The sequence below is a fragment of the Schistocerca piceifrons genome, chromosome 5 (genome assembly GCF_021461385.2).
Source record: "Schistocerca piceifrons isolate TAMUIC-IGC-003096 chromosome 5, iqSchPice1.1, whole genome shotgun sequence".
NCBI classification, from domain to species: domain Eukaryota; kingdom Metazoa; phylum Arthropoda; class Insecta; order Orthoptera; family Acrididae; genus Schistocerca; species Schistocerca piceifrons.
This window is the reverse complement of record NC_060142.1, coordinates 628,384,163-628,397,086: the sequence shown is the minus strand read 5'-3', so window position 1 is coordinate 628,397,086 and position 12,924 is coordinate 628,384,163. Positions and strand designations below refer to the sequence as shown.

At 41.7% G+C, this 12,924-nt stretch overlaps 1 protein-coding gene across 1 annotated transcript in view; it reads right to left on the bottom strand.

Annotated features, from left to right (window-relative positions):
* LOC124799172 (synaptic vesicle glycoprotein 2C-like) overlaps window positions 1–12,924 on the bottom strand; it is a 64,579-nt gene that overhangs the window by 28,011 nt on the left and 23,644 nt on the right. The window lies entirely within an intron of this gene.

Here is a 12,924-nt window from a genome sequence, read left to right as displayed (position 1 = left end):
AATCAGGAATGACTCATAATTAAATGCTCCGAAAGGTACATTAAAACATTTTTCAAAAATGTATTACAAAATATAAATTATCAGGAATCATTTAAAATATTTTCCACGTGGATGTAAATGATGACTGTCAAATATTTTAGAATATTAATATTGACCGATGTTTTTCAAATAGGTAATAGTCTTAAGGCAGCACCTTGAAATGCCAGTTAACTCCATTTAGCTAAGGTTTGGGAAATGGCTTCTGTGAAATACAGGTCTTATGGGCCTCTAGAAGGCTCAACTCCATGAATCTAAGGGAGTCATCAGCTTGCATACATTTTCATGTTCCACTATTTACATTGACTGGGAATCAACAGCATGGCTTGAATCTACATTTTCATATCCTTGTTTCTGTACCTCTTATTCTTATTTTATGTGTTATTAATCACTGTTTAATATTAGTGCTTTGATATTGTTTAAGATACTTTTTTTCTGGTACTGGAAATTTGTCTACTGTAGTAGAGGCATGCTAAGTTTGTAACCATCTCACCAGGATGCACTAGTACACAGCAACTATTTCACCATCTACCATGACTTTCATTAATGATTAGATGCAACACAAGTATGAACATGTATTGTTACTTTCACATGCCATCAAGTTCCTTGCTTGATAACAGTATTTGATGATGGTTTGGAGTAGATGACTCCGTGTTGGAATCAGATGCGAATTTCTCAATCTTCACTATCAGGTGTAGAATTGTAGGGTTCCCCTTAATAGGGCAGGCATACAATAGATGCAGGAAGCGATTACTAGGGTAGTGGATTATAAGTGGTGTTGACATGTTTTTTTGCTAGAGACACCACCCTCGGGATCAGTGACGAACTGGCTGTCAAAATTGAAGTTACATTGTGCACAGTATTCTCAGATAATGCTTCTCCTTGCAGATCAGATACAGAAATGGTTAATATGGTATTAGTAAACCACAGGAGCATGCAGTGCCCCAGAGTTAGTATCGCTTATTGAAGGTTATAATGCCTCGATAGTATCTGGAACATAAAGCTGGTTAAAGACAGACGAGAATAGCAATGCAATCCCAAGTTCATGTTGGAATATTTATCATAAGGATAGGCTAGTTGTCCATGGTGGCACCATATTTACTGCAGTCAATAGTTCGATAATATCTGGTGAGGTTATCACAGATCCAGAATATGAATTAATCTGTGTGAAGTTAAGCCTCGAAGATCAGTCAGATGTTGTAATCGATACTTTTATAAATGCCTGGGTGAGGGGGCTGTAGCGCTAGAGCACTTTGGAAAGAGCTTACAGAATATGATTAATAATTTTCTTCATCATGCTTTCGTAATTGGCAGTGACTTCAACTTGCCAGGCATCATAAATGTTGGGAGAGTCATGCTATGAAAACTGGTGCCAGAGACAGGAGTTCGTGTGACGTTATTGTGAATTATAGTCCAAAACTTACTTCAAGCTGATAATTAGAGTACCAACTCATGAAGGTAATGCATCTTGGACCTCTTTGCAAGAAACAGACCTGAATTTACCACATTAGTTAACACAGAGGAAGGTGTCACTGATCATATGGCCTTGACAGCAACTATGACTATGGGTTTTACAAGGAATGACGAACTGCAGAGTAACTGAGTAGTCAGCATCAAATATTCAATGATGAGGATGAAATCAATCAATCTCTTTATTCATCCATTAACAATATACATTGTATGGATGTAGTCAATTAAAATATAATTTCTTATATTTCATTTGTTTCAAAATCTTGAATAATAAATACAAATATTTTATATCAGTATATATCAATAATATTACTTTTCCATGTTTAGATATTCTTCAATGTTATAAAAACTATGTGTTAGTAAAAATAGTTTAAGATCAACCTAAAATTTATGAAATTCTCTAAATTTCTTTATTGTAGCAGGCAGTGCACTATAAAGTATTTTGGGCTGGTAGTTCACACTTTTTTGGTAGAGCGCTCCTTTGTGGGTGTCTCTGTGATAATCATCTCTGTTCCTTGTTTCATGGTTATGAACCTGATTATTTAATGTTGAAAATTTCTGGTGAATTTTCAGAAAGCAGACACATTTGTAGATGTATAAGCTAGGAAGAGACATTATTTTAAATTCTTTAAATATTTCCCTGCATGACACTCTACAAGGAACCACTTTCATTATTCTAATAGCTCTTTTTTGAAGTTTGAAAGATTGTTTTGCCATACCTGTATTTTTCCAGAAGATCACACCATATCTAAGCAAACTGTTCATATAAGCGTAATAGGCACACACCAATGATTCAGTGTTGCAACAGTCCCAAAGCATTCTTAGCACACAGCAGCATTTACTTAGTATTTTATTCAAAATTTCTAGATGCTTTTTCCCATCTCAAGTGCTCATCCACCCATTTACCTAGGCGTTTTGTGTATGGAGATTGTGCAATAACATAGTTCACTAACTCAGCTTTTACTCTTCCTCTAGCTTTACTTTTAATATTACTGAAGTTCATCAATACCGTTTTATCCTTATTTATGATCAAAGCATTATCACTAAACCATTTTCCTGTCTCATTTACTGTCCTAGAGACACTCTGCTGTACATTATTCATGATATATCCTTTTACAAAAATGCTAGTGTCATTAGCAAACATCACTTTTTCTGCAACTGTCATATGGTTTGGCAAATTGTTTATATACACCAAGAACAACAGAGGGCCTAACACGGAACCCTGGGGCACTCCATAGCTAGTTTTTTTGAAATCTGAAAGATACTCTTTCCCTTCATAATGTATTTGTTCTTTCTGTTCTTTATCAGAGAGATAAGACTTAACCATTTGAAGGCAAGTCCCTGGACCCCATAAAATTCTAGTTTCATAAGCAATAAATCATGGCTGATTAGATCAAATGCGTTAGATAACTCTAAGAATATTCAACAGCTTAATTTAGGACCATTTTCATGAATTGGAAGACTGCCGTTTCTGTGGATCTGTTCTTTCTAAACCCATTTTGAGCATTAGTCAGTATTTTATTTTTATTCAGGAAGTCAACTAGACTTTCATACATTACTCTTTCAATTACTTTAGAAAAACCTGACAATAATTACAGTGGACTATAATTATTGATGTCAACTGTACTATCCTTTACGTGAAGTGGCTTTATTATGGAGAGTTTTAGTTTTGATGGGAACACTCCTGTCCTGAAAGAAGTATTAATAATGTCAGTTAGGTGAGTATCTATACTGGTAGAACTATGTTTGATTACATTGTCTGGAATTCCATCAGTACCACAAGACATTTTATTTTTTAGTTTATTAATAGCATTTCTGATTTCACATTCTGTTACTGGGTACAGAAACATCATCTTTTCACAAGTTGGTACTTTTATGTTTTTGTTGTTTGAATTGCACAGACTTTAAATTAGGTTCGGTGCTATGTTCACATAATGTTCATTGAATATATTAACTATCTATTGAGCACTTTCTATCACTTTACCCTTACTTTTAATTTTGAAATTATGGGTCTTGGTTTTACGTTTTCCTATGCTATTGTTTATAACCTCCCAAATCGATTTTGATTTATTCTTCCCTTGTCAATGTATGAACCATTGCTTAGCCTTTTTGCTGCCTGTAAAACTTTCCTATAGACCCTTCTATATTTCCTACAATGTGGTTTTATTGTTGTACTTATTTTAGCATGTTTGCTTAGGTTTCTAAGGGTGATTGTTAATTTTTTATCCCTTGTGTTACCCATGTGTTTGTCTTCTCATAACTTAAGTTCTTTTTAACGGGAATGCTACATCATAGCCATATTTATAATCAGTAAGAAAACTGTAAGACTTTTTGTCTACATCATCAGTTTCTTCTATGCCCCAGTGCACCCTTTTTAGCATACTATTAAAAACCCTTATGTTGTTTGCATTAATAAATCTTCTTTGTATATATTTTTCAGGGACTGCATTTCTTATTTTTCTCATTCCTTGTCATTTTTAAAGCCTTATGTTCAGAAAAGCCTGTATCTACTACTTCAATATTGTACACACATTGCGTGGAACACAAAAGGAAAATATTCAAAAGCATTGTTCAATATGCCTTGGACAAGGATGTTCCACACAAGGCCTTAACCCTTTCATGGTTGTTGGGACACATATGTCCCACTACTTTCGGACATGATTTTAAACACTGCTAAGTGAGTTGCATACTTCTGCATAGTGCTGTCATCTGTTGGCAGGCCTTCTGAACTTGGAAAAAAAATTGAAGCATTGAAGGCTGTGACTGGTGAAATGGGCTGCCGCATGGTTTTCATGCCGTAACTATTGGTTCTTGTGTCTCGAGATGGTTTTCGCCCGTTTCTTCCTGCTAAAATGGCTTTCGTAATTTTCTTGCTACTAAAAATGTCTGAAGTAACTATTTTTGCTAGTTTATGTTCCTTAGATATTTACAGACAATAACTATGTTTTCTAAAACTCATTTTTCAGTGTATTTACAATTAGCAGGACGTATGTATCCCTGTGACCATTGTGTGGCTCTATATTGCCTCTATGTTGCGATACTGTAGTTCTCTTATTTCATACAAAAACAGTTTTTCTGTATATTTTTGTGCTAATGAAAGCACAGTGTGTGGTTTACAACAGTTACCTATAATTTTTATTACAGACACTGTGAGACAGCGAATCCTGGATTTTTATTTTCACTGCCAGATAACCCAGAAAACTCAGAAATTTAAGCTGATGACGATGATATTTGCAAAGATATTTCATTTTGTATTTGTTTATCTGCTCCAAGCATCTTATTACAAATGTGGACAGGCAGTCTTATAGAACAGATTGGTACCAACGTTGTATTAAATCCTGATTCGTTGATAGATGAAAACAACTGAAGTGAATTGTGAATAAAATGATGAAAGTGCTGAATCTACAGATACTGATTGGGATGATGATGTAACACAGTTTGAAGGACTAAATTTACCTTCAGTTCTTGAACCAAAATCAACAACAAACATCACTTTGACAGACAATGAATTTGTGTATTTTGACCAATTATTTGATGATTCTATGATATAGCATATCTGCTTTCAAACAAATCAGTATGCTGAACAGAAGAATAGTGCACTATGGAAAGAGCTCACAAGTCAGGAAATTGTGGCATCTCTGACGCGAAATGACACTTCTTTGATTATTCTCTTTGGCTTTGCATTCTGTTCTTATTCACTTGTGCTGTGTTTGACATCCATTTCTGTATTCGCTCTGTTCAGTGCCAAAATAAATCTTAATCCTTACTCTAAAAGTGTGTATAACCCACAGTGGTGACCACGTCTTCAACATTGTGCTTTCGAGAATTAGTTTTTGCTTACTTTCATCAGTAATAGATGAAGTGTGTTGGCCCACATTGTCTTGAAAACAATGGATCTACGAGTGTCGTTTTGTGCAAGTGTGTCGCACCCTAGCAATTGTGTTTGTGTTTTTAATAGTGTTCCTAATGTACAGTTGGTTAAAAGTGAACAATTTTCTGGCCCCTGCCATGACAGTGACCACTTAACTGTTGCCAGCCCAACATGGCCACTGTCAAATGCTAACACGCAGCAGGGTCTGCCACCTGCACAGTGCATGCCACTCACCAACATAGTGATTCATGTGAAGGACTTTGTGTTTCACCCTTTGGTTAAGCAGTTGCCTTCTGGCTGGTTCGATCTGCAGATGCAGTTCGAGAGCTGTACACTCCGAAAGCTCATATGCCTGGGGTCACACATTCTTACTTGTCTGACGTCATTGCACCTTACAAACCTCCCCCCCCCCCCCCCCCCTGCACAGTGTCTCAGTGACACTGGTCGCCACGCTGGTTAGTGTGACCATCACTCCATTGTCACATCAAGATCGCTTTCCGCCCACTCCCACACTCCCGTAACAGCACCGGCCATTTCTTCCTCGCTGGTTTCAGGATCAGCCCCCCCTTGGCTGTTACATAACCGCCTTCCCCCTGCTGTTATACTGGCACCGGCCATTACGACTGCGCATTGTCTGCCTCCAGACCTGCAGTGAGATACATTGTGCTGCCAGTTGCGCCGGCCCACACCTCTTCGTGTGCTGCTTGCAGCCCCCCCACACCCATGCAGACCTCGGGCGACGCATTGCCCACCGCTACTGCACTCCTGGCGTTGGGGGCTCCCTCAACCTCCAACATGGATCTGCGCCTGCCTGTGCTACATCAACAAGTGTTACGCAGCAGATTTCCTAAGCTGCCTGGGGGATTACCTTGGCTGCCTCTCTGCAGAACTGCTCCTGTCAACACAGCCTCCCTCTATGTCGAGCTGCACCTTTGCTGCTGTTGGTTCCATGCCGATGCAGTTGGACCTACAGGACGCACCTGCCCCTCATCACAGGATCCTTCACATCGCATGGCCTTCGCACGTTGCCCCCCATCGCCGTCTCCTGCCAAGGTCCCGCCTACATCACTCCGGTCTGGTTCGGACGTTCATGTCCCCGCTTGGCGAGATCACTCACTTTCCGTGGCTACTGCACCGCGTGCACAGCTGCCGTTGCCTACTGGCAACACTTTGTATATGCCATCCCGACATTCCAAGGTCAGTCAACTGCCACCGCTCGTGCCCCCCCCTCCCCCTTCGCCCCACCATACATGCCTCTCTTTGCGGGTCTTGGCAATCAGCCACAGCACCTGCCACCGAATCCAAACCACGGATGGCCCTCCCATACTCCCATACGTCACAAAGTTCGATGTCTGAACGTTACAAAATTGTTGTGAGCAAAAGAGATAGTTCAGGATTTACTGGATTCAGGTGTGCTCCAACCTTCTGACAGCAACTGGTCCTCTCCCATTCACCTGGTGCCTAAGAAAGACGGTTCACTCTGCATGTGGGGCGACTACAGTTCCCTTAATGCTAGTACTATTACAGACAACTATCCGATTCCTCATACACGGGATTTCACACAGTTACTGCATGACTCGAAGCTCTTTTCTGTATTGGACTGTTCAAAGGCATATCACCAAATTCTGAGGCATGCGACATTCCAAAAACGGCAATCATTACACCTTTCGACCTTTTCGAATACTGTTTCATGCCATATGGTTTAAAACTGCTGCACAGACGTGGCAACATTGCATTGATTCGATTTTGCTGCCACTTCCTTTCGATTTTGCCTATTTGGATGACATACTTATCTTTTCCTCGTCTGTGGAGGAACACAAATTTCACCTTGACGCAGTTTGTGCGGCTCTTTCAGCCAACGGCGCGGTTATTAACGATGACAAATTGCAGCTCTGTTCCAAATCTGTTACTTTCTATGGCCATTCTGTCTCGGCTGACGGCCTCCGCCCTACTGACTCACGAATCGCAAACATCCTCGCTCTCCCTCTCCCTGAGGATTACGCACAACTACGCTGTTTCCTATGGATGGTGAACTTTTATTGGTGACATATACCTCGGGCTGCCTCCGTCCAGTCAGCTCTAACCGACGCCCTCTCCGGCAAAAATACAATCGTAAAGTGTAAACTGGACTGGACGAGGCCCATGCTGGATGCTTTCAACAATTTGAAATCGGCCATCGCGCGGGCTATCACTCTCATGCACCCCAACCCCGAGGTGCGGATTTCTATCACTACGGATGCTAGCGAGTTGGCGGTAGATGCTGTCATCCAACAGCACACTGCAGACTCAACGCAGCTGCTACATTTTTTCTCAAAAAAGCTTATGAGGAGTCAATGTAAATGGTTGGTCTTTGACTGTTGGCTCCTCATGGTTTATGAGGCAGTCAAACATTACAGGAGTGACGTCGAAGGACACGCTTTCACAATCTATTCTGATCATAAACCTCTTGTTGACGTTATGTGCAACCCGGTGAAAGATCTCCCACCGCACTGCTTCCGGCATGTGGACTTTATTTGCCAACATTCTTTGGACGTTTGTTACATCTGGGGTGCAGAAAACATAGTTGCCGACTACCTCTTCTGCATTTTGATGATCTCCACCCCATTGACCTTAGAGGAGCTAGTGCAGCTTCAGACCGAAGATGCAGACACACGAAGTCTCCTCTCGGACTATGGTTCTTCGCTCATCATCAAACCTATTGCCCTGCACAGGTCATGAGTTCCTATCATCTGCGACGTTTCTACTGGTTCGTCCCACCCCTTGGTGCCTTCCCTCCTTTGGCATGGGATTTTCTACGCTTTACATAATCTTGCTCATCTTGGAACGTGGCAACGACACGCCTCATAACCGAATGCTTTGTCTGGCCAAATGTGCGGCACGATTGCACTCGTGGTCACGCGCTTGCATTCCTTGTCAACGGAGCAAAGTGAGCAGACATGTGCAACCACCTTTAGGACAGCTTGATGTCCCCAGGAGCTGCCTGTGTCACATGCATATTGACGTGGTCGGTCCTCTCCCCCTTTCCGAGGGATACAAATACATCCTTTTCGTGATCGACCGTGTCACCCGTTAGGTTGAGGTGGTACCCATGGTGAACATTACAGCTGAGACAATCACTCACGCATTCATTTTGGCGTGGGTGGCTAGCTTTGGTAGCCCCCTCTCACTTACCACGGACCAGGGCTGCCAGTTCGAGTCATCCCTCTTCACTCGCCTGTGTGATTTGTGTAGGGTGGCGAAATTTTACATGACTGCATACCATCCACAGGACAATGGACTAGTCGAGCAGTGGCACAGAACATTAAAGCTGCACTTATGTGCCATAGTGCGCTTTCGTCTGAGGCTCTACCGTGGGTATTGCTGCTCCGCGCACAAGGAGGACCTGAATGCTTCGCTGGTGGAGATTCTGTAGGGTGAACCGCTCGTCCTGTCTGCCAGATATGTTGAGGACACTTCTCTGACAGATGCTACTGACCTGCCGGCCCTCGTTGAATGAGTGCTTACTCATGTGATCCACCTTCCCCTGCCTCTACCTTGCATGCACGCCACGCCACAGTTGTTTGCTCATAAGGACTTGAATTCTTCCGATTTCATCATGTTGCAGGATGACCCTGTTTGTGCATCTCTGCAATCTCCACACTCCAGCCAGAACAACATCGTATGCCATGGGGTCAATACATTCATGATTCTACTCAACGGCCCTCTGAGTCCAGTTTGAGTACAACGTTTAAAGCCTGTGTGGTCCCTCCCAGAGCCACTCCTCACCGCTGCCTGCCGACTTGCCTCCGCTGATGCCTCGCCTGCCGCCGCCATCTCTGTGGCCCGTGTTGACTCACCACCGTCTGTGCAGCTGCCCACCACGCGAGACCATGATGACAATATGCCCGAGCTGCACACTTCATACACTGGACACTGCCTCCACCCCCCGCGCTGGCATGAAGATTTTTTTTTTTTGACATGTGGTAGCTACATCTTGCTGTGCTCTGCACTGCCAGGGGACGGGGGGGGACGGGGGGGACGGGGGGGGGGGGGGAGAGGGGGCCTCCGTGGCGTCTCTGATGTGAAGTGACACTTCTTTGATTATTCTCTTTGGCTTTGCATCCCGTCCTTGTTCACTCGCGCCATGTTTGACATCCATTTCTGTATTCACTCTGTTCAGTGCCAAAATAAATGTTAATTCTCACTCTAAAACTGTGTTATTATGGTTCTACACCAGGTATAATCCACAAAGTAAAAACTATTCTGGCATGATAATAGTAATGGGTATCCATCAGTTATCTGATGCAGCCAGTTACTGGAACTCAGACCCATAACTAAATGTAAATGCAATATCTAATGTTCTGCCACTTACTCGCTGTAAGAAAATAATAGAGAACTTTCACTGCAATGATAATTTGTTTCAGCCAGCAAAAAATGATTGAAGTTATGACACGCTGTATAAAACCATTTATATTGGTGCTAAACATAAACTGTTTAAAAGTTTGTCACCTGTCTATTTCACTGCTTGTTGATGAGTCAATGGAAGCATCAAAGGTAGAACAAGTTTTAAACAGTACATGCCAGTGAAACTCATCAAAAGAGGTTACAAAATTTGGTGCCTTTGCTGATTCAGACACAGGTTTCATTGCAAATTTTTAAGTTTAGACAGGTAAATCTGATGCCAGTGGAAGGGAATTCAAAGGCTGCCAGATGTGTGAAAGAGTTGTGTTGGAATTGTGTAAACCTTTTTCATCTCCAATACAATTGTTGTTTTTGACAATTTCTTTACGACTTTTAGACCGATGAAAGTACTGTGATAAAAGGGCTTTATAGCTGTGGTACTGTCATAGCAGACAGAAAAGGACTACCTGAAATTTTCTCGAGTTAATTACCTTGTCTAAGCCCTGGAGAATTCACATTTGCTGTCATCAGAAGAAAACTACAGGATAGATCAACAATTAAGATTTCATGTCCTGTTGTAGTACATGTTTATAAAAGTACTATGGCTGGAGTAAACAGTTTTGATGAGCTAAGAGAATGATTCATGATTGGCAGGCTATCAGTGAAATGGTGGAACAGACTTTTATTTTTTATTTTTTTATTTTTTATTTATTTTTTATTTTTTTATTTTTATTTTTTTTGTCTTGGCCATTGTCAACTCCTATATATTATTTAAACTCTCAAGAAGAAAAACAGACCAGCTATCATTTTGAATGAGATTGGCAACACAGCTGATAAATGGATTTTCACCCAGAGTGACCAAGGGTCCATCACCTGCCTTCTATTCCAGTAAAAGAGATGTCACTACTATGCTAGAGGAAGTCAGGCTTATGAATGTCAGGAGTCATATTCCAAAGGAACTTTAGGCCAGGAAGTGGTGTAGGTTTTGCAGTACAGAAGAGACTGAAAAATGGACAAACTATGAGTGTGTATGCTCTTCCTGTAATGTTCCACTCTGTATTTCACCTTGCTTTGACATATTTCACGAAAAGTAAATAATGTTCACTAACTTGTACCCATAATGTGCCATTCTATATTTCAACCTGGTTTCACAAATTTCATGTAAAGTAACTGATGGTCTTTAACACTGAAGCGCCAAAGAAACTGGTATAGGCATGCATATTCAAATACAGAGATCTGTAAACAGCCAGAATGCAGTGCTACAATCGCAACGTCTATATAAAACAAGTGCCTTTTGCAGTTGTTAGATTGGTACTTCTGCTGCAATTGCAGGTTATCATGATTTAAGTGAGTTTGAACTTTGTTTTATAGTCAGCACACGAGCAATGGGACACATATCTCTGAGGTAGCGATGAAGTAGGGATTTTCCTGTACGACCATTACACAAGTGTACCATGAATATCAGGAATCCAGTAAAACATCAAATCTCTGACATCCCTGTGGCTGGGAAAAGGTCCTGCAACAATGGGACCAACAACAACTGAAGAGAATCATTCAACATACCAAAAATTCAAACCTTCAGCAAATTGCTGCAGATTTCAATGCTGAGGCATCAACAAGTGTCAGCATGTTAATCATTCAACAAAACATCTTTGATATGGGCTTTTGGTGCTGAAGGCCCACTCGTGTACCCTTGATGACTGCATGACACAAAGCTTTACACTTTGCCTGGGCTCATAAACACTGACAATGGACTGTTGTTGACTGGAAACATGTTGTCTGGTCAGACGAGTCTTGTTTCAAATTGCATCGAGTGGATGGACGTGTACGGGTATGGAGACAACCTCACGAATCCATGGACCCTGCATGTCAGCAGGAGACTGTTCAAGCTGGTGTAGGCCCTGTGATGGTGTGGAGTGTGTGCAGTTGGAGTGATATGGGACCCCTGATGCATCTAGATATGACTATGACAGGTTATACATATGGAAGCATCCTGTCCGATCATCTGCATCCATTCATGTCCATTGTGCATTCCAATGGACTTCGGTGATTCCAGCAGGACAATGTGATACCCCACACATCCAGTATTGCTACAAAGTGGCTGCAAGAACACTCTTTTAAGTTTAAACACTTCTGTTGGCCACCTAGCTGCCAAACATGAACATTATTGAGCATATCTGGGATGCCTTGCAACATGCTGTTCAGAAAAGATCTCCACCCCTTTGTACTCTTACGGATCTATGGATAGCCCTGCAGGATTCATGGAATCAGTCCCCTCCAGCACTACTTCAGACATTACTCGAGTCCATGCCACGTCATGTTGTGGCACTTCTGTGTGCTCATGGGGATCCTACATGATATTAGACAGGTCTACCAGTTTCTTTGGCTCTTCAGTGTATATGAATGTATGGTGTCTGTTACTTTCGGACATGTCTCAAAGAACAGACACCACACATTCATATAATTTGGTAGGCCTAGCTGGGCAATGAATCCACTTTCTTCAGTGCAGATGCACAAACACACCCGACCTCCTGTGGGAATCTCAGAAGAGTGAATATGGAGGAAAAGGACTGGGGCTGTGGATAGATGAGAATGTGGATCGGCCATGAGGTGAGCTGAGATAGTCCATGCAGGCGCCATAACTCTGTGTCCCATCAAAGAACAGACACCACACATTCATATAATTTGGTAGGTCTAGCTGGGCAATGAATCCACCTTCTTCAGTGCAGATGCACAAATACGCCCGACCTCCTGTGGGAATCTCAGAAGAGTGAATATAGAGGAAAAGGACTGGGGCTGTGGATAGATGAGAGTGTGGATCGGCCATGAGGCGAGCTGAGATAGCCCATGCAGGCACAATTACTCTGTGTCCCGGGATGGTGCAGTGGTTACTGGACCTGTATAGTAAGCAAGAGATCCCAGGTTCGACTCCTGGTCCGGTACACATGATCACTCATTGCTGCCAATTCTGTATAATGTCCCAGTGCAACTGACAGAAGTGATCCCTCCCCTCTCCTTTCCTTTCTTCCCCTCTCCATCTTCAATTTACATATAATTAATGTTCACTAACTTGCAAAATTTATTTTTATTGGAAATAATAATGGATTCAACATGTATATGTAATGGGAAAAATAACAAATTTATTAATCCATTGAATAATGTTAAAT